This window comes from Rhinoderma darwinii, chromosome 4 (assembly GCF_050947455.1).
Source record: "Rhinoderma darwinii isolate aRhiDar2 chromosome 4, aRhiDar2.hap1, whole genome shotgun sequence".
NCBI lineage: Eukaryota > Metazoa > Chordata > Amphibia > Anura > Rhinodermatidae > Rhinoderma > Rhinoderma darwinii.
Window position 1 is genome coordinate 9,899,700 of NC_134690.1, and position 23,344 is coordinate 9,923,043.

Below are 23,344 nucleotides of genomic sequence, written 5' to 3' on the forward strand. Positions count from 1 at the left end.
ACTTGTAAATCTTGTTTTCCATTTATATTTTTTTCACTGGCACTAGGATATTATTGCAACACATATACACTGTATTGTTCATTCCATTATACTTTTGTTTTATAATTTATAACATATATATATATTTATTTATTTTTGTAATTTATGTTGGAATCTAATAAGGATCATGTTTAATAAAGACTATCTCTGTTCGATGTATTTACACATGTAGGTGCATTGACATTGTTTGATGGATATAGGTGTACATATACATCATTGAATTTTTATATATATATATATATTTTTTCACCATTTGTCTGGTGTTACTATATATTGGCACTTTACAGTTTACAATATTGGTTCTTCTGGCACCATTGAGTACTGTTTACTTTCAACAATTATTTCTAATAATTGTTGTTTATGCAGCACATGTGCCCATATAAACATGTATTTAGTATTGCATATGTATTTTTGTATAGTTGGGTGCATTATCTATTGCTACTTTTATTGTACACATCACCTGTTTTACATTGCTGGTTACACTCACAAGCAAAATGTGGATAATGGACATAGAAGAGTATACCAACACATTGTTTATAGGGATGTATTTGCACTTATATGCATATTTTTGAATATATGGTTATATGCATAGAATCGTATAGATTTATAATAATTTTTCATCTATATATAATACACATTAATTCAATTGACCATGTATATATCCTTGTATAGTGTGTTGTTTTTCATATTGAATCGATTTATTGTTACATTGCTATTTATTTAATGATCTTGCGTGTGAATAGACCCGCTATTCAGTAAATAATTGTGTACTCAGCAAATAATTGTGTATGCTGGCGTGTTTGCATATATGTACTTGTTTGTTATGCTGGTGATGTATGCATTAACGATGCGCAGCGCTGTACTATTACAATTGCGGTGGGGTGTTATTTATTTATTCATTCATCCTGCTGTTTCTTTTATTTATTCTTTCTTATTCATCTACTCCAAACACAACATCATATATACCCTACTTCTGTTCATTGTTGGTCCCCTGTTGTGTCATCATAATAATGTAGGGAAAGGTTAGGGACAGATACCTCATTTTCTTATGGGCATTCTCTTTGTACCTTTTCTGCTTAATGTCAAATGTGCCCCTGGTGGTGGCAGTGCACACTGTTTGCAGAATTCTTCATACGGGTTTTCTCTATGCTGTGCGCATGCGCGGCACCGCGACCCGGCCCTTGGCGTCCTGTCTCTGACTCTGATGTGGGATTGGTGTTGTCTGCACCTTCTGCTTCCGGGTCGGTGACCTGGATGCTAACAGGCCGGCCCGCGATGCTGTGCTTACAGCTGATTTCTACAGCTGTTTTTGATGGGTTTGACGTACTTCTTCAAACTTGGGGATTGGAGGGGGACTACCTTAAAAGGCTGGAGAGTGGGCTCTGACACCACCCCCAGACGAAGGCTTCCGGGCCGAAACGCGCGTCGGGGTGGACGCCAGTCATTTGCATTTGCATCCTGTCATGGGTAAGAGACATGTGCACATTTGCACAGTTCATTATTATGTATTTTTGATCTTCGGTCACTCGCTGCATGTGCTCTTTTTGTAACTGTGATTCATTACTGCTTGAGACATACTGTGCAGATTAATTACCAACATCTATATACCTTTGTTGCATTCGTCTCCCAGCACCTACCAAGTGTCCCATGATTAGCTGTTTGTACACCACTATGACTGTTATTTAACACAGGTGTGCTCAGTTTGTCTGCACAGCGTTGTTCTGTGAGATATTTGTTCTGGCTGTCCATTGTTTCCTGTGGTTCACATCTCTACTAATTTTATACATGTGATTATTTGTATTTTTAATTTGTCTCAATAAACTTTCATATCTTTTAACCCTATTCTCGTGTGTCAGACTCCTAGTTATAGGTTTTGTTGTATATCCAGTGGGTCCACCGGTACCGCCATGCTTAGTTTGGGCCTGAGGCTCGGTTCCCGACAGTGTCCGCACATTATTGTGATGGGCCATTAACCATGAATTCTCTAGGGAACCGTTTGGTGTCCTCCATTTAGGTACAGTATCTTCTGAACCTTGGCCCAGACCGTGCACAGTTCCCGATGAACATCCTCTACCTTAGGATTATTGGAACAACTAGGGGAAACGGAGGAGAACCTTGGGTTAAACCCGAAATTACAGAAAAACGGGGAGACCCCTGACGAGTTACTGACCCGGTTATTCAGGGAAAATTCAGCAAGGGGAAGGAATGAGACCCAATCGAATTGACAGTCAGAGATGAAACACCTTAAATATTGTTCCAGGGATTGGTTAGTCCTTTCCGTTTTGCCATTAGTTTCGGGATGGAAGGCGGAGGAGAAGGACAGATCAATCTCCAACTTTTTACAAAAAGCTCTCCAAAATAAGGAAACAAATTGTACCCCTCTGTCAGAAACGATATTGACTGGGGCCCCATGGAGACGCAGGATGTGTTTCACAAACAAAGAAGCTAACGTCTTGGCGTTAGGTAGCTTCTTAAGGGGCACAAAGTGGCACATCTTGCTGAAGCGGTCTACTACCACCCACACCACCGACTTGCCCTGAGATGGAGGCAAATCGGTGATAAAATCCATGGAGATATGGGTCCAAGGTCTCTGGGGAATGGGCAAGGAACGTAGTAGGCCCGCAGGTCGGGACCTAGGGGTTTTGGACCTAGCGCAAACCTCACAAGTGGTGACGTAAGCCCTAACGTCTTTAGGCAACCCAGGCCACCAATAGTTTCTGGTAATGAGGTGTTTGGTGCCCAAGATGCCAGGATGACCAGATAGAGCGGAGTCATGGTTTTCCCTGAGTACCCTTAGCCGGTATTGCAGGGGAACAAACAGTTTGTCCCCAGGGACGTCCCCGTGAGCTGCACCCTGATCAGCCGCGATATCAGAAGCTAAATCAGAATCCGTGGCAGAAACGATTATACCAGGGGGTAAAATACAAGCAGGATCCTTCTCGGAAGGAGGATTGGCCATGAAACTACGTGACAGAGCATCAGCCTTAATATTCTTGGACCCAGCCCTATAGGTAACCAAGAAATTAAATCTGGTAAAGAATAGTGCCCACCGAGCTTGTCTAGGATTAAGCCTCCGGGCCGATTCTAGGAAAACCAGATTCTTGTGATCCGTAAGGACCGTTACCTGGTGTCTGGCCCCCTCCAGGAAGTGCTGCCACTCTTCAAAAGCCCATTTAATGGCTAGAAGATCGCGGTTGCCAATATCATAGTTACTCTCCGTGGGCGAAAACTTCCTAGAGAAGTAAGCACAGGGGCGGAGATGGGTGAGGGAGCTGGTACCCTGGGACAAGACGGCCCCCACTCCCACCTCGGATGCGTCAACCTCCACAATAAATGGCTCTTCTTGGTTGGGCTGAATCAGCACGGGGGCCGAGATAAAGCACTTCTTTAGGGTCTCAAAGGCCTGGACGGCCTCAAGGGGCCAATGGAGGACATCAGCACCCTTGCGAGTAAGGTCCGTAAGAGGCTTAGCGACGACCGAGAAGTTGGCAATAAATCTCCTGTAATAGTTGGCGAACCCTAAAAAACACTGTAACGCCTTAAGGGAGGCAGGTTGGACCCATTCCGCCACAGCCTGAACCTTGGCAGGGTCCATGCGGAATTCATGAGGAGTGAGGATTTGCCCTAAATATGGTATCTCCTGTACCCCAAAGACACATTTTTCAGTCTTAGCAAACAGATTATTCTCCCGAAGGACCTGGAGCACCTTCCTGACATGCTCCACGTGGGAGGACCAGTCCTTGGAAAACACCAGTATGTCATCAAGGTACACAACAAGAAAATTACCCAGGTAATCTCTCAGGATTTCATTAATAAAATTCTGGAAGACAGCAGGGGCATTACACAACCCAAAGGGCATGACCAGGTATTCGAAATGACCCTCGGGTGTGTTGAACGCAGTTTTCCACTCATCCCCCTCTTTGATGCGGATAAGGTTATATGCCCCCCGTAGATCGAACTTAGAAAACCATTGGGCTCCCTGAACCTGATTAAAAAGATCCGGAATCAAAGGAAGTGGGTACTGGTTCCTTACGGTGACCTTATTCAGGTTACGATAATCAATGCACGGCCTAAGACCACCATCCTTCTTCCCCACGAAGAAGAAGCCAGCACCTACAGGAGAAGTCGAGGGGCGAATGAAACCCTTGGCCAGGCATTCTTGGATATACACCCTCATAGCTTCACGTTCAGGACATGAAAGATTAAATATCCTACCCTTAGGAAGCTTGGCACCAGGCAGCAAATCGATGGCGCAATAGTAATCTCTATGGGGGGGCAACACCTCGGAGGCCTCCTTAGAAAACACATCGGCGAAGTCCTGAACAAACTCAGGAAGCGTGTTTACCTCCTCCCGGGGAGAAATAGAGTTAACAGAAAGACATGACATAAGACATTCACTACCCCATTTGGTGAGATCCCCAGTATTCCAATCAAACGTGGGATTATGCAACTGCAACCAGGGAAGACCTAATACCAGATCAGACGATAATCCCTGCATCACCAGTACAGAGCACTGCTCCAAATGCATAGAGCCAACCAGGAGTTCAAAAACAGGAGTATGCTGAGTAAAATAACCATTAGCAAGAGGAGTGGAGTCGATACCTACTATAGGGATAGGATAAGGTAAATCAATAAAAGGCATCTTTAGAGACATAGCAAATTCCACAGACATGATATTAGCAGATGAGCCAGAATCCACGAAAGCACTGCCCGTGGTAGACCGGCCAGCAAACGAGACCTGAAAGGGAAGCAAAATTTTATTGCGTTTCACATTAACGGGAAATACCTGTGCGCCCAAGTGACCTCACCGATGATCACTTAGGCGCGGAAGTTTTCCGGCTTCTTATTCTTGCGCCTGGGACAGGTGTTCAGTAGATGCTTGTCGTCCCCACAGTAGAAGCAGGGACCATTCATTCTGCGAAACTCCCTACGTTGTCGAGGGGATATGGAGGCCCCGAGTTGCATAGGTACCTCCGAGTCCTCCGTGGAGGGGCAAGGAGACGGGTCCTCGGGGGGGATCGCAAAAAAGTCAGAGGGGAGCACATTGAAGCGTTCAAGCTGACGTTCCCTGAGACGTCGGTCAAGTCGTACTGCTAGGGCCATAACCTGGTCATGGGAGTCAGAAGAGGGGTAGCTAACCAGCAGATCCTTCAGGGCGTCAGATAATCCTAACCTAAACTGGCACCTTAGGGCCGTATCGTTCCACCGAGAAGCTACGCACCACTTTCTAAAATCAGAACAGTATTCCTCAACCGGTCTCCTACCCTGACGTAAGGTCACCAGCTGACTCTCGGCTAAAGCAGTCCTGTCAGTATCGTCGTAAATGAGTCCGAGGGCAGAGAAAAAACGATCAACAGAGGAAAGTTCAGGGGCGTCAGGAGCCAAGGAAAAGGCCCACTCTTGGGGCCCTTCCTGGAGTCGGGATATGATGATACCCACCTGCTGGTTCTCGGAACCTGAGGAGTGGGGTTTTAGGCGGAAATACAGTCTGCAACTCTCCCGGAAGGAGAGAAACGTCTTACGGTCCCCTGAGAACCGGTCAGGTAACTTGAGGTCGGGTTCTAGAGGTGAGGTGAGGGTTACTACTAAGGCAGCGTCACCCTGGTTGACCCTCTGGGCCAGGGCCTAGACCTGTAGGGAGAGGCCCTGCATCTGCTGGGTCAGGGTCTCAAGGGGGTCCATGATAGCGTCAGCGTAGGAGAAATGGTAGACTAGGTAGGGGCTTGTAATTATGTAATGGCAGGAAGGAGGTGAAGGGAAAGTGAGCCCTAATCTACCCACCGCCCTGTCCCTGCCTACTTGCAACGACCCGCCCTAGGCGACGGGGTACAACTGGGCGGTGGTCCCTACGCTGTCTAAGTGCACGGGAGAACAAACAGGGAACACGCAAGGGAAGGGGCAGTAGCCACGGAACGCCGCGGTGAATGAGTAGTCAGGACCAGGATGAAGTGGAGTATACCAAAGTGAGCACGGAGAAGGAAGCAAGCCAGGGGCAAAGCAAAGCAGGTTAAGCGGAACTGCAGCAAGGCAGAAGCACGGCAGAAGCAGGCTGGAGCAAGCAGCAGTGAGGCCAGGAATCCAGAAGAATTACAAGCACTGAGGAAGAGAACAGGGCAGGTAATAAAGGACAGGGGGCGGAGCTAACTCCGACTGACCAGGCCGCGATAGGCTCTCCCACTCCTGAGCCTGCCACCCTGGTTGGTGGGAGATGGTGTCAGTCGAACAGGTCTGGCCTCAGGTGTGGATTGATTAATTCCAGGAGTATACCTAGACGTAGTACCTGGCAGATCCCTAACACTCTCCTTGCCAGAGTCTCTATCCATGTTGGCCTATATCAAGGAGAATTTGGAGAGGGGTTTCATACAAAAGTCTTCCTCCCTGGCCGTGGCTGGGTTCTTCTTCGTTAAAAAGAGAGACGGATCCCTTTGACCCCATGCATTGACTACCGTGGTCTCAACCAGATCACGGTCAAGAACAAATACCTGTTGCCACTTACACCGTGTTCCAAATTATTATGCACATTGGATTTAAGTGTCATAAACATTTAATTATTCGTTTTTCAATTAAACTCATGGATGGTATTGTGTCTTAGGGCTCTTTGGATCATTGTAATCAATCTCAGACACCTGTGATAATTAGTTTGCCAGGTGTGCCCAATCAAAGGAAAACTACTTAAGAAGGACGTTCCACATTATTAAAGGGATCCTGTCATCAACATCTTACCTGTTAAACTCGCCTGACCCCTCAATGGCCGCAGCTGTCCAGAGTTCGTTCCTGTTCTCTTCTTTCCTGAAGTCCTCCTCTGTCTGTAAATGTAGCCGTTTAAACTCTTCCCGGCTTTTATGGTAATTAGTTTCCCCTCTGGGATGCAGCTTCTTAACCCCGCCCACCGCCGCCACCTGTCCAGCCCTGATTGGCTAAGGAGCTGTCAATCAAAAAGAAGGAGGTGGAGTCCACTCTGAGACGCTGGAGGAATGAAAATCTGACTCTTTTCAGATGAAGATTTGACTCTTTTCTGCTCATTTGCATACGGAGTGGGACCACTGAAAAACGGAATACTAAAGGTACAGAGCTTACTTAGAACATATTTATAGCCTAGATGACAATGATTTTTCACCCACTTTCACCAGGTATTGCTGGCTTTATAGCTAAAATGCTGGTGACAGGTTCCCTTTAAGCAGGCCACAGGTTTCAAGCAATATGGGAAATAAAAAGGATCTCTCTGCTGCTGAAAAGCGTGAAATAGTGCAGTACCTTGTACAAGGTATGAAAACATTGGATATTTCAAGAAAACTTAAGGTCTATCATCGTACTGTGAAGAGATTTTTGGCTGATTCAGAGCACAGATGGGTTCGTTCAGATAAAGGCATAATGAGGAAGGTTTCTGCCAGACAAATTAATAGGATTAGGAGAGCAGCTGCTAAAATGCCATTGCAAAGCAGCAAACAGGTATTTGAAGCCGCTGGTGCCTCTGGAGTCCCGCAAACCTCAAGGTGAAGGATCCTCCAGAGGTTTGCAAATGTGCATAAAGCTATTATTCGGCCACCCCTAAACAATGCTCACAAGTAGAGATGAGCGAACTTATGAAAAGTTCGGTTCGGCTGGTTCGCCGAATTTCTTGAAAAAGTTCAATTCGGTCCGAACTAGTTCGGACCGAACCTGTAATTCAATAAAGCCCATAAAAATCGTATATGAAGCTCCCGTAATGACGGGTGGCTACATGTGTGCACCTGGCATTACGGCAGCGTTGCTAGGCAACGTCAGTAAATAGTCACTGTCTAGGGTGCTGAAAGAGTTAACTGATCAGCAGTAACTCTTTCAGCACCCTGGACAGTGAATTCCGATCACAATATAGAGCAACCTGTAAAAAAGAAAAGACGTTCGTACTTGCCGATAACTTCCTGCTTCTTCCTCCAGTCCGGCCTCCCGGCCGTTGCCTTGGTGACGCGTCCCTCTCGACATCCGGCCTGACATCTCTGGATGATGTTTCAGCCAATGTGACCGCTGCAGCCAATCACATGCTGCAGTGGTCACATGGACTGCCGCGTCATCCAGGGAGGTCGGGCTGGATGTCAAGAGAGGGACGCGTCACCATTGCCTTGGTGACGCGTCCCTCTTTCGGCATCCAGCCGACCTCCCTGGATGACGCGGCAGTCCATGTGACCGCTGCAGCCTGGGATTGGCCTGTGATTGGCTGCAGCCTGTGATTGGCCTGTGATTGGCTGTAGCGGTCACTTGGACTAAATTGTCGTCCCGGGAGGTCGGACTGGAGAAAGAAGCAGGGAGTTATCGGTAAGTAGGAACTTCTATTTTTTTTACACGTTGATGTATATTGTGATCGGAAGTCACTGTCCAGGGTGCTGAAACAGTTACTGCCGATCGCTTAACTCTTTCAGCACCCTGACTCATTAGCCGGGTACGGTCAAAACGTGTTCGGCCGAACCCGGTGAAGTTCGGATTCGCTGCGAACCGAACTTTTCCTGATGTTCGGACCGAAACCGGGTTCGGTTGTACCGGTTCGCTCATCTCTACTCACAAGCAGAAACGGTTGCAGTGGGCTCAGAAATACATGAAGACTAATTTTCAAACCGTGTTGTTTACTGATGAGTGCCGTGCAACCCTGGATGGTCCAAATGGATTGAGTAGCGGATGGTTGGTGAATGGCCACCATGTCCCAACAAGGCTGTGACGTCAGCAAGGAGGTGGCGGAGTCATGTTTTGGGCTGGAATCATGGGGAGAGAGCTGGTAGGCCCCTTTAGGGTCTCTGGTCCAAATACTCACAAATTCAATGGATGCAAGAATTGTGAAGGTGAAATCAGAGAAGGGGTCCTATGTTAACATGTAACTTGGCCTGATAAGTTTTTTTTTATTGAAAGAGCTTTTGATTTCTGTAAATATGACCTCTTGATGCAGCAAATTCAACAAATTACCATTTTAGTTCTCTTTACAACCTTTAAAATGTTTTGATCTCTGTTGTGCATAATAATTTGAAACAGTGCATTTTGAGTTTTTTGTTCAATAAAATTTGCATTATACTCTAACGGTTGATGGCTTGAAGATTATACTGACTGTCATTTGCATCGACTATTTAGGAAAATCAGCGAAAAATTATATTTGCATAATAATTTGGAATGCGGTGTAGTGCATTTTACCAGCGATCTAATGACAGCTGGTTCAAGTCCCCTAGGGGAACTAACAACATGTGTGTAAAAAAAAAAAAGTTAAATACATTTTCAGGTGTGTAAAAAAAAAATGTAATTAAAACAAAAAAAAAAAACTGAATCGTTGTCTTTTGGTCACCATAGCGCTAAAAAGGGGGGTGATCTTTCAGGTCTTGGTCAGTTTTGCTCTTTTACAGGCTTCTGAGTCTCTCGATAGTCGGAGGTTTCAGGGTGGCTGACTTTTTTTCAGAATAAACTTTTTAATAATTTACTTGAGCTGTCTACATGGATGGCAGAGGTATTCTTATTACTAGCTGGTGTTTACTCCAGGCCGTAGACCATAACCACTCTCCCTGGTCATAATTTAACAGAGGCAGGTCCCACCTCTGGAACCCATACCTATCTCCAGAACAGGGCCCCCTGACCCCCACGTCCTACCTTCTACCGATGTCGCTGGACTCCGGCTTGTACTACAGAAACAGCCGAGCATGCAGAGCTAGCTCTTTCAGTAACTCTCATAGAAGAGAATGGGTTTTACGGAAATAGCATTGTACACCGAGGTCTCTGTAGCTCCCTGTTCCGTAAATAACATAGAGATGTTCTAGAGATAGGTGCGGTGCCCAGAGGTGGGATCCGCATCTATAGGTCATTTATGGCATATCATGTGGAAATGCCATAAATGTCTGTGATGGGAATACCCCTTTAGCTTCCCCATAAATAGTAATAATCCCTTTATTTGACATATGTATAGAATTAGAGGTCGAAAACTTTTTATTACATGTTTTTCAGTTACATTATGTTTTATCTCTGGGACTGGGGGTGACAGTGATCTGTGGTCTAAGTAATCTACTTGGTTTGGTGTCTCAATTAATTCTAGATTCTGATCTGGGGTTTGCATTAACTTAGGGGTTTGGTCTGGGATCTGAATTTCATTTGTGATCTGGTCTTGTTTGATGTCTCCCAAGGTCTCATCGGGCATTTTCTACTGATGTGGCTGACAGTGTATGTGGTACCGTTGACCAAGAATGCTCTGATCATTTGTCAGATCATGCTGGGAGTTGTACTTTCACAGTTGTAGGTTTTCACCGCATCTCGGCCGGCAAATGTGTACCTTCACCCTAAGGCCTCGTTCACACATTGCAGAATTTATCAGTATTTTGAAGCCCATAGGAGTCAATACCAAAAAAGAGAGGAAGTATATATTTTCCCATTATATTTCCCCGGTGTTTAGGATCCAGTCCTATAATGGATTAAAAATATTGATGTAAAATACTGATGAAATCTATTTGTGAAAGCATGCTTGAGAAAGGCTCACACTGAGCTGAAACGTCGCACACGAGTGGAATAAACGGATCATTATTTTCACAAATTTGGTAGTGCTGCCTCACTTTCCTTTTTACGTATATTGAAGGGTCATTGGACTGTGACCTTAGAGGCTTGCACCCAACTTATATCCTTTTGTCCAGTGCTGCTGATATTTGCTTATGCAATGTGTGAATGAGGCTTAACCTTTACATGGATCTCCTAAATGCTGGTGGGTGAAGGGATGGACAATATTCGATATGACCCTTATAATTATGACCCAGACTGAACATTTTGACCCATATTTGGGAAATATCACCTATTTCGGCACCTAAAAACAACAAACGCTTAGTGTTTTATGACATATTAACCTATTGAGGTCATGAAACGTTAAATTCACAAAATCCCTTCAACACATTGATTTTAGGTCAATGGGTTCAATAGAGGACAATGCACTAGGGAGACGTCAATTTGCAAATATAGGTGTTTTTTTCTGCCGTCCATAGCGTCCGGGATTTTTCCTTATTTTCCCGGAACTTTGCACTGCGAATGAGCCAAAATGTACATGCGCAGTGCAAAGGTAGAGTGGCCGCGGCCGTGAATATTTTCAGATTCCGCTTGACTTCTGCAGAATCTGAAATTATGCAGGCCGGCCGCAAGCGAGGTCGGTGCCAGGAGTGGACCAAGCCAGTCATCTGACCTGTCACCTGACCTCACATCAGAAGTGGAACGAAGCCGCTGCATGACCTGACCTCCTCGGCTCCTCCTATTGGTAAATCATGTCAGGCAGAGCGGAGAGCGGTAGGCTACTACTTACGCTCTCCGCTCTGTTTGCAGTGTGGTGTTTTTTTCAAGGTGGGGGGCTGTGTGCTGGTATTTTCAAGGGGGGAGGGCAGTGGTGCTATTTTCAAGGGGGGGCTGTGGTGCTATTTTTAAGGGGGCGGGGCAGTGGTGCTATTTTCAAGAAAGGTGGCAGTGGTGCTATTTTCAAGGGAGGGGGGGCAGTGGTGCTATTTTCGAGGGGGGGACTGTGGTGCTATTTTCAAGGTGTGGGGCTGTGTGGTGCTATTTTCAAGGGGGGGCAGTGGTGCTATTTTTAAGGGGGGGCTGTGGTGCTATTTTCAAGGGGGGGTTGTGGTGCTATTTTCAAGGGGGGGCTGTGTGGTGCCATTTTCAAGGGAGGGCTGTGTGGTGCTATTTTCAAGGCGGGCTGTGTGGCGCTATTTACAAGGCGGGCTGTGTGGCGCTATTTACAAGGCGGGCTGTGTGGCGCTATTTACAAGGCGGGCTGTGTGGCGATATTTTCAAGGCGGGCTGTGTGGCGCTATTTACAAGGCGGGCTGTGTGGCGCTATTTACAAGGCGGGCTGTGTGGCGCTATTTACAAGGTGGGCTGTGTGGCGATATTTTCAAGGCGGGCTGTGTGGCGCTATTTACAAGAGGGAGCGGTGTGGTGCTATCTACAAGGCAGGCCGTGTGGCGATATTTTCAAGGCGGGCTGTGTAGCGCTCTTTACAAGAGGGAGCTGTGTGGTGCTATCTACAAGGCGGGCTGTGTGGCGCTATTTACAAGGCAGGTTGAGTGTGGTGGTATCTGCAGGGGGCACGGTTACTGAGGGGGCACTTTTATTTTGTCGAGCACTGATGGATCATTATTACTGTCTTGGTCACTGTGGGTTACGAGTTTGTTTAGAGGATGGGGTATAGGTGGGGAGGATGCTGAAAAAGCAAGAAACCAACATGTCTGTGTCTCAAATTCTGCAGATACGTGTAGTGGCTGGAATAAATCGTCACAGTGGTCTGGGCCGGATGGAGAAAAAAAGGGAAAGTGAACGTCTCTAATCAGAGAAAACATCACCTGAGTTAGCGGGAAAGCTACAAGCGGAGCTGTGATCGGTGAGTCCTCCTAGCATCCTGCTCAGTGCACAGGAAATGACTTTGTAATTTGTCCGTAAAAATCTTGGTCTGTCCGTGATTTTTAGTTCAGTTGTCCAGAAATTTCTGAAGTGGAGGTTCGCAACCCTGATTTGGTTTCAGAATTTCGGCTTTAATTTTCTAATCTGAATTGAATACGGTTCCATGAAAATAAATCTGTCCATCTACCAAATGTCGATCATCTTTACTGTCCACTTATAAAAAAAAGAAAAAATACGATCTTTGAGATTCTGTCAGAATTATTGTAAATATTCCCCTATAGCAAATCTGAACATCACTAATGTGGCACCCTGCAAGCTATAGTCATACAGAAAACACAAAACCAATAGAATCACTACCACCATTTTTTTTTTTGTGCTTTGCATTTCAATATATTTCTGTTAGGAGCAGGAATGTGTAATATACTTGTTCTTCAATTGAGAATACACTGAAGTAGACTCCATTTGTGCAATTCAAACCCGCTTCAAAAATGAAGAGGAATCACATTAAATTTTTGTGGCAGTCTTTGATGCAGTTTTTTTTTTTAGCCCAACACGGATACTTTTTGTTCTTTTTGGATCCACGTCTGGCTTTGGCACTAATAACTTCTTCAAAAACTGCCATGAAAACTGCATGTGTGATTCTAGCTTTAAGGCCTGGCGCACACACACAGTTTTGATGCCGTTTTTGGCTCCGTATTTTTTAGCCAAATTCAGAAGTGGACACGAAAGAAAAGAGATGCATCAGTCATTTCTTTATACCTTTCCTTCCTTTTGGATCGACTCAAAAAACAGAGCCAAAATCTTCCACAAAAAACTGCCCAGAAACTGTGTGTGATCCTGGCCTAAAAAGATTACTGGAATTTCTATTGGCCTATAATAGTAGAATAATTCCTACACACTGGTCTACTTGATATACCTCCTCTGTCTATGTACATTTCTACATAGGGACGTATCGTCCATAGGGATGATAGGACACTTGACCGCGGTGGCCTTTTATGCCTGCCCTGGTGACGTCATTAATAGTGATGTCACTTTCATAATTATTGGCCGCCGTGGTCATGTGACGTGTTGTCTCTACAGACAGCACATTATCCTAGCAGAATGTACACGGACAGAAGGGAGGGACCAAGTAACACAGGAACAGTTGGAAATGGTACGAAAAGTATTGTATATCAAAAACTTTATTCTTTTACCGTTTTAGGCCAATGGAAAAACATTTTTTATTCATGGTGTAAGAAAGTCTTCTGTGCGTAGAATATTTTGGTGATCTCTTTGTTTTTTAGACTATAAATAAGTGGATTTAACATGGGATTTATAATAGCATAAAAAACTGACATATATTTTCCAAAATTTTCTGCATTTTTTGAGGAATGTGCAGGATGGATAATCAATATTGTCCCGTAGAACAAGAGCACCACTGTAACATGGGAGAAACATGTAGAAAAAGCTTTAGATTTTCCAGCAGAGTGCATCTTTACCACAGAGGATATAATACAAGCATAAGATAGCGAAATAAGTATAAAGGGCAAGAGAAGAAAGAATAAAATCATAAAAATAACCATAAGGTCATTCTTCTCAGCACTGTCACATGACATCTTGATTATTACAAGGACTTCACAGGTATAATGATTCAGTTGGTTTGGGTTACAAAGCCTCATTGGCATTAGTAAAAATAAAATCACAGATGTCATACAACCTGAAAACCAAACCAAGGCAACGAGCCAATAGCAAATGCTCCACCTCATAAGAACATGATAGTAAAGTGGTTTACAAATGGCGACATATCGGTCATACGCCATGAGGACAAGTAGCAGACATTCGCTTCCTCCTAGAAAAAGTCCAACATAGACTTGAAAGCCACATATTTGAAGTGTTGTTTTTCCGCTAGCGGAGAAGAGGTCTACTAGCAGTTTTGGTACGGTTCTTGAAGAATAAAAAAAGTCTATACAAGCTAAATTGCAGAGGAAAAAGTACATGGGAGTGTGTAAATGGGAATTGAAGATGACAACACACACCATGAAGCCATTGCCAAATATAGTTACCAAATAGATGATGGAAAAGAAACAGAAAAAGGCAAAGTTGATGTTAACATTTTTGGAAAATCCAAGGAGGATGACTTCAGTGGCAAGTGTTTTGTTAATGGGAAGATCCATTGTGCTCAACTCTTTGAAATGCAATATCTATAAATCAATTTTTTTTATCATTAGAACACATGCATTATTGGCATTTTTTTATCACTTCTTTTTTTTTTTTACAAAAAAATTATTTGGATAGATTTTTGAATATCCATTGTTCTGTGTGTAGACGTACCTCAGACTAAATAATAAACAATCCGTGATCGTTCAAACTAACCACATCTGGCTACAACTCTCTGCTCTCCATTCCTGGCTGTGTCTGGCTGCCATAGCCACAAGCGCGACTGAATAATGTCACTGCAAAGAACCTATCGGATTGACCCCCGGCCCTCCAAACTGCATTTGTCCCTAACTGCTAGCAGTGTTCCTATTGTAATTCCCGATTTCTGGTTATTTTACCCTTGTCCTGACCTTCACTCCTGCCTCGCTTCTTTGGCTTTACACATGGTACTTCCTGTCTCGATTCCCTGTTATTGTCTTCTGGCGATGTGTTGGATCTTCTCCTATACTTCTACCCAGCTTTTACTCTTTCATGGTATTGACCCTTACTGGTTCTGTGCCTTACGCATCTGTATTTATGGTTACATCCTTTCTGAAATCTTCATTTAGTAGTTTACCAGCCACCAGTCAGTAATTCCTGTGGGTGCCGTGATCTGGGGATCTGACCTACCTCTGTTTCAGGGGGTTAACAATGAAGGACGAAAAGGTCCCTCAAAGTTTGTGAGCTGGTTAGTCAGCACTACATTAGTTGCGGTACCAGAGGTTCTACTTTTGGTGGACAACCTAGCATTAGTAATAGAGGATCTAGACGTCAAGAAATTCAGACCAACCCTTAGTATGAGACAAGGTTCCTACAAAACATTTTCAAATGTAATATATAGAATTACCAGATCAAATATATTCCCCTTTGTTTCCTTATGTTATTGAACTATAGATAAATAAAGATATAGAACAATAGGTATTGGTGGGTTTGAACTTTGAGAATACTGTGTATGACTCAAATCCATATGAAGGCAAATATCTCTCTTGAGGACCATCCACTTGTTGACCAAACCTTGACATCTTATCAGAAGACTCAAAACCAAAAAATATATGTCCAGAAGAGTTCAATGATAAAGATAATGAGGATTACCAGCTACAAGAAAACATAAATGTAGAATTGAGACTCTGAAAGACACAATCAAAAGGCCGGGCAGCTTGGAGAAGAACTTTTCACTTGGCCACCAGAAGCTGAAGCTCATCAGTAAATACTAGTACATACAGGGTATCGCAGACCATGGTGGACCTTCAAAACTCACTCAAAATAATTAATATACGCTTGTTGGGTTACTATTCTGCACGCACTTGGCTCTTATTTATTCACTTCTATGGGAGTTACAAAAATAGCCAACTCTACATTCATTGTTCACCTGGATGCAGCAGCCGCCTCACTGGGTGGGGCGAGGACAGAGGACCCCTATTCTATAAATAGTCCCAGAGTCGGGATACCCTGTGGTATATCCTGTGGATATCTCATACATTACTGAGATGGGAACACCCCTTTAAGTAAGTTTTCCAGGATTATACAATATTTGGATTAGAACTGTAAAAATAACAAATTGAGCAAAACACTTTGTATAAATTATTATGTTTCCATCTTTTTTTATTTTCTGCATTTATTTTAGAGAGAGAGAGAGAGAAAAGAGAGAGAGAAAAGAGAGAGAGAGAAAGAGAGAGAGAAAAGGGAGTGAGAAAGAGAGAGAAGAGAGAAAGAAAGAGAGAGAAGAGAGTGAGAAAGAGAGAAAGGAGAAGAGAGAGAAAAGAGAGTGAGAGAGAAATAGAGAGGAGAGAGAGAAAGAGAGAGAGAGAGTGAGAGAGAAAGGAAAATAAGAGAGATATACATAAAGAGCGAGAAGAAAAAGAGAAATAAAAGAGAGTGAGAGAGAAAGAGAGAGAAGATAAAGTAGAGTGAGAGAGAAAGAGAAAGAAAAGAGAGAAAGAAAAAGAGAGAGAGAGAGAAAAGAGAGTGAGAGAGAAAGGGAGAGAAGAGAGATTGAAAGAAAGAGAGAGGAGAAAGAGAGAGATAAAAGAGAGTAAGAGAAAGAGAGAGAGAAGAGTGAGAAAGAAAGAAAGAGATAGAAGAGAGAGAAAGAAAGAGAGAGAAGTGAGTGAGAAAGTGAGAGAGAAAGAAATAAAGAATGAAAGAAAGAGAGAGAAAAGAGAGTGAGAGAGAGAAAGAGAGAGAAGGAAGAGAGAGAGAGAAAAGAGAGTGTGAGAGAGAGAAAGAGAGAGAAGAGAGAAAGAGAGAGAGAGAAGAGAGTAAGAAAGAGAGAAAGTAAGAGAGAGAAGAGAGAGAGAAAAGAGAGTGAGAGAGAATTAGAGAGAAGATATAGAAGAGAGAGAAAGAAAGAGAGAGAGAGTGAGAGAGAGAAGGGAAGAGAAGAGAGATAGAAATAAAGAGAGAGAAGAAAGAGAGAAATAAAATAGAGATAGAGAAAGAGAGAGAAGAGAGAGAAAGAAAAAGAGAGAGAGAGAGAAAAGAGAGTGAGAGAGAGAAAGGGAGAGAAGAGAGATTGAAAGAAAGAGAGATAAGAAAGAGAGAAAAGAGAGTGAGAGAAAGAGAGAGAGAATAGTGAGAAAGAGAGAAAGAAAGAAAGAGAGAGAAGAAAGAGAAAGAAAGAAAGAAAGAAAGAAAGAAAGAAAGAAAGAAAGAAAGAAAGAAAGAAAGAAAGAAAGAAAGAAAGAAAGAAAGAAAGAGAAGTGAGTGAGAAAGTGAGAGAGAAAGAAATAAAGAATGAAAGAAAGAGAGTGAGAAAAGAGAGTGAGAGAGAGAAAGAGAGAAAGAAAGATAAGAGAGGGAGAAAGAAAGAGAGAGAGAAAGAAAGAGAGAGAGAGGAGAGTGAGAAAGAGAGATAGAGAGAAAGAGAGAGGAGAGAGAGAAAAGAAAGAGATAGAGAGAGAAAAAGAGAGAGGAGAGTGAGAAAGAGAGAGATAGAGAGAAAGAGAGAGAAAATAGAGAGATAGAGAGAAAGAAAGAGAGACAGAAAGAGAAGAGAGTGAGAAAGAGAGAGAAAAGAGAGTGAGAGAGAGAAAGAGAGAGCAGATAGTTAGAAAGAGAGAGAGAGAAAGAAAGAGTGTAGAGAGAGAGAAAATAGAGTAAGAGAGAGAAAGAGAGAGAAGAGAGAAAGAAAGTAAGAGAGAGAGAAAAGAGAGAGAAAATAGAGTGAGAAAGAGGGAAAGAGAGAGAAGAGAGAGAAAAGAGAGAGAGAAAAGAGTGTGAGAGAGAGAGAAGAGAGATAGAAAGAGAGAGAAGAAAGAGAATAAGAAGAGAGAAAGAGAGAAGATAGAGATAAAGAAAGAGAGAGAGAAGAGAGAAAGAGAGAGAAGAGAGAAAAACAAAGAGAGAGAAAGAGAGAAAAGTAAGAGAGAGAAAGAGAAAGAAAGAGAGAAGAAAGAGAAAGAAAGAGAGAGAGAGAAGAGAGTGAGAGAGAGAAAGAGAGAGAAAAGAGATAAAAGACAGTGAGAGAGAAAAGGAAAGAGAGAGAGAGAAGAGAGTGAGAAAGAGAGAGATAAAAAGAGAGAGAGAAAAAGAGAAAGAAAGAGAGAGAAGAAAGAGAGAGAGAGAAAAGAGAGTGAGAGAGAGAAAGATAGAGAAAGAGAGAGAAGAGAGAAGGAAAAAAGAGAGTGAGAGAGAAAAAGGGAGAAAGAGAAAAAAAAGAAACAGAGAGAGATATAGAGAAGATAATTAGAGAAATAGAGAGAGAAAAAGAGAGAAAGAACGAATAAGAGAGAAATAAAGAATGAGAGAGAAATAGAGGGAGAGTATATGAGAGAGATAGAATGAGGGATTGAGAGGTAGAGAAAATATGAGAGAGAATATGAGAGAGTGACAAAAAAAAAATGGGAGAGTAAACATAGGATAGAGAGAAAGTACGAGAGGAGACAGTGGGAGAAAGAGAGAATATCAGAGAGTGAGAAAGTACATGAGAGAGGGACAGAAAGAGAGAGAGAATATAAGAGAAGAAGTCTATGATAGAGAGAGGGAGAGAGTAGGAAAGAGAGAGAAGAAGAGAGAATATGAAAGAGAATATTAGAGTGAATGAGACTAAAGACAATCATGAGTATGGGGCCTACTATACCTCCATATGCCTCCGAATATATATGGGGGCATACTGCAGAAAACAAAAACTGGTATACACCATGACACGCTGTATTATGGGGGAGCAAAGCTTATAGGGGAGAATATCCCCCACATATGGAACCGACAGATAATAGTGCTGCAGTTACATATTTCAGAGCTGCCGGAAGCTCCGGAAACACAAATCACTGAAGAAATATCTGACATGGCTAATTATACAGAGACACTCACAGGCCGGGCTCGTCCAGTATGTGGCGTGCAGTAAATATGACTGGCCCTTATAGAAAAACATTTGTGACTAATACACACAGGAGGATAATAACCAACAAATAAATTAATGAGCAGCCGGGGGTTTCATGGCTCCCTCTGTGATATTACATAAACCAAGCTGAAAAGTACTGGCCATAATTATACTGATACTGTATACAGCCCATAATATAATGTATACTGCCCATAATATAATCTATACTACACATAATATAATGTATACAGCCCATAATTTAATGTATACTGGCCATAATTATACTGATACTGTATACAGCCCATAATATAATGTATACTGCCCATAATATAATCTATACTACACATAATATAATGTATACTGCCAATAATATAACATATACTGGCAATAATATAATGTATACTGTCCGTAATATAATGTATGCAGCACATAATATAATGTATACAGCCCATAATTATGCTGATAATGTATACTGCCAATAATATAATGTATACTGCCGATAATATAATGTATACTGCCCGTAATATAATGTATACAGCCCATAATATAATGCAGAGGTGTAGCTAGGTTCTCTAGCACCCGGGGCAAAGATTCAGTTTGGCGCCCCTCAACCTCTTTCCCGACATCCCCATCCCCCTCGCCGTGTTTGTTTTCTCTACCACTCAATGACGTGTCACTTCTTTTCCACATTTCTTTTTATATAACTCGAGCATAAAAACATTTGTACATTTTACAAGCAATATAGTTCTATACACAACACCAGAACCAAGTTCAGTACATATATACAGCACCAGAACCAAGCTCAGTACATAAATACAACACCAGCACAAATACAGCTCAATTTAGTGCAACCCCTTCCGTATAGGTATGTACGGCGTACAACTACAGCTCCCAGCATGGCCGGAACAATGGTAAGGATATGCTGGGAGATGCTTTTTCACAAAAAAATAAATCATATCATAATCATACCACCCATCATCTCGCTGCAGATTATACAGTGACTACATTACTGATTAGAGGCAGAATAAACATTTACATTAAGTGACTCACGGGTGACATCTCAGATTCTAGTTATTTTTCTCCATCCAGTCTAGACCTCTATAATGACTCCCGGTCACAGACCATTTCTGCAGTTTGCCGCTCAGATGTCTTCAGCTTCTCACTTTTCCAACATTTCTACACCTATAAACAAAGATAAAGTTCTCATTATACCACACACTATGCACCTAAATATAATAGCGCCATACACTGCACCTCTAATTATAATGGAACCATACACTGTGTCTTACACAGACACACACACACACACACACACACACACACCGTGCCCCCTATAGATAGTGCCTGCCATAGAGCCCCCTATAGATAGTGCCCCATATAGCCCACCCCTGTATATAGTGTCCTACAAATAGTTCACCGTATAGTGATCCACAGATAGCCCACCCCTGTATATAGCCCCCTGTAGATATAGCCCACCCCTGTATATAGTGCTCCACATGTAGTCCACCCCTTTATATAGTGTTCCACATATAGTCCACCCCTGTATATAGTGGTCCACAGATAGCCCACCCCTGTATATTGCTCCCTGTAGATATAGCCCACCCCTGTATATAGTGATCCATGGATAGCCCACCCCTGTATATAGCCCCCCGGTAGATATAGTCCACCCCTGTATATGGTGATACATAGATAGCCCACCGCAGTATATAGCCCCCCCTGTAGATAGAGCCCCCCATAGATAAAGCCCCCTGTAGATAAAGCCACCCCATAGATAAAGCCCCCCTGTAGATAAAGCCACCCCCGTAGATAAAGCCCCCCTTGTAGATAAAGCCCCCCTGTAGATAAAGTCACACACTTTTTTATTACAATAAAATAACAAACTATTCAAACTCACCTTAATCCCGCTCCCACGCCGGCCGGCAGCCATGGAGATCTGCTCTCTTCTGTGCAGGTCTCCTGGGGTTGAACAAAGCATCTATGAAAGGCGCTGGTTGGCTGGGCAGAATGACTTTCCCTGTCAGTCAGCGCCTTTCAACGATGGAAGCGCGATACCGCTACACTCGTAGAAAAGGGCTGAATGGCCGAGCACGGAACGTACCCGGCCATTCATTGCTTCTAATTGTACCTGGCGCCCCCCTCTAAGTTGCGTTCGGGGCACATGCCCTGCCTGCCACCCCCTCCTAGCTACGCCACTGTATAATGTATATTGCCCATAATTATACTAATAATGTATACTGGCCATAATTTTGCTGATAATGTATACTGCCAATAATATAATGTATACTGCCCGTAATATAATGTATACAGACCATAATATAATGTATACTGCCCATAATTATACTAATAATGTATACCACCCATAATTATGCTGATAATGTATACTGCCAATAATATAATGTATACTGCTCATAATATAATGTATACTGCCCATAATATAATGTATGTGAAAGAAGTTTTTGCCACACTCTTGGAAAAGTCAAAATAACCTTTGATTTTCTCTGTGATGCCAGTGGCTGAAGTGCAACGTTTCATTCGCGAGACTTTCATCAGGCACTGAGCCGTTCTGGGGACTGCTTAGAAGTTTTACTGGCACTTGAGGTATAATAGTGGCTGGCTGCTGTATTAGGAAATCAAATAAAGCGGCCAACCGCTATTATAACTCAAGTGCCAGTAAAACTTCTAACTAGTCCCGAGAACGGCTCAGTGCCTGATGAAGGTCTCGCGACCGAAACGTTGCACTTAAGCCACTGGCATCACAGAGAAAATCAAAATCAAAAGTTATTTTCACTTTTGCAAGAGTGTGCCGAATACTTCTTTCACATATCCCAACTGGGTTGGGACCCTATCTCGAGCACATAAGAAAGCTAGTGCTATGTGAACACATATATACATAATATAATGTATACAGCCCATAATATAATGTATAATGTATACTGACCATAATATAATGTATACTGACCATAACTATACTAATAATGTATACTGCCGATAATATAATATATACAGCCCATAATATAAAGTATACTGCCCATAATATAATGTATACAGCCCTTAATATAATGTATACTGCCCATAATATAATGTATACTGACCATAACTATACTGATAATGTATACTGCCAATAATATAATATATACAGCCCATAATATAAAGTATACTGCCGATAATATAATGTATACAGCCCATAATATAATGTGTACTGCCCATAATTATACTGATAGGATATACTGCCCATAATATATTGTGTTTTGCCCATAATTACACTGATAATTTATTCTGCCCGTCATATAATTTATACAGCCTATATTTATAATGTATACAGTCCAATATATTATGTATACTGCCAATAAAATCATGTATACGGGCCATAATTATACTAATAATGTATACTGGCCATATTGTAATGTAACTGCCCACAAGTATAATATATACTCTGTAACGTCCGTGGTCGCTGACCACAAACTCCTTCCATCCAGTCGGCGTCCTTCTTTCCAGAGACTTCTTCACATACGGCTGTCCTGTTCCACAGTGACCGTCAGGGTGCGCTCGAGAGCTCAGTCCAGACTTAAGGAGCCAAAGCGCACACAGGTGGGAGATTGAGCTGATTGCTCCCAGAGCACCCTGGGCTATAAGAAGGGCTGTGGTGTCATGGATGTCATGATAGTAAGCCTTTTTTCTGTATGATTGTCCTTACTTGATAGAGATGTGTCCTTGCTTACATTTCCTCTTGGCTCCACATTTCCCGAGTTAAATGGCACAAGAAAAAAACATGATACTGAGTTATTTATGCTATATGTGTCTATATGTGACCACCCAGTGGTTGCGATGTGATATGCAGACTGTCGGGGGTTTTGCTAGCACAATGTCGTTAGAAATTAGACTAAATACGACTTAAAGGCGTTGTCCACTACCCGTGTATGATGGGTGCAGATCCGACACCCGGACCATGTACCGATCAGCTGCTCCGGCTACCTCCGGGAAGCGGACGTCTTTGCTGGAAACAGATGGCTCCGGTCACGGAATAGAGGTCGAGCTGCAGTACTGCTGTTACTCAAGTAAATAGCACTATGCGCTATGAATATATATTTCGAGATCTCCTCTATATCTGTGCTGTTGTTTATCTCAATGATATTTTGATTTTCTCCCCAGATCCGACGACTCATCGGAGGCATGTCCGTCAGGTTCTGCTACGATTAAGGGAGAATTGTTTATATGCCAAGCTGGAGAAGTGCGTCTTTGAGTAGAGTTCTCTGCCCTTCGTGGGCAACATCATCTCCGATCAAGATCTCAAGATGGATCCTGAGAAAGTGAGAGCTGTCCTGGAGTGGCCACGCCCTCAAGGCCTGAGGTTCATACAGCTTTTCCTGGGATTTGACCATTTCTACCGGCAGTTTATCCCAAACTTCTCATCACTGACATCTCCCATTTCCACCC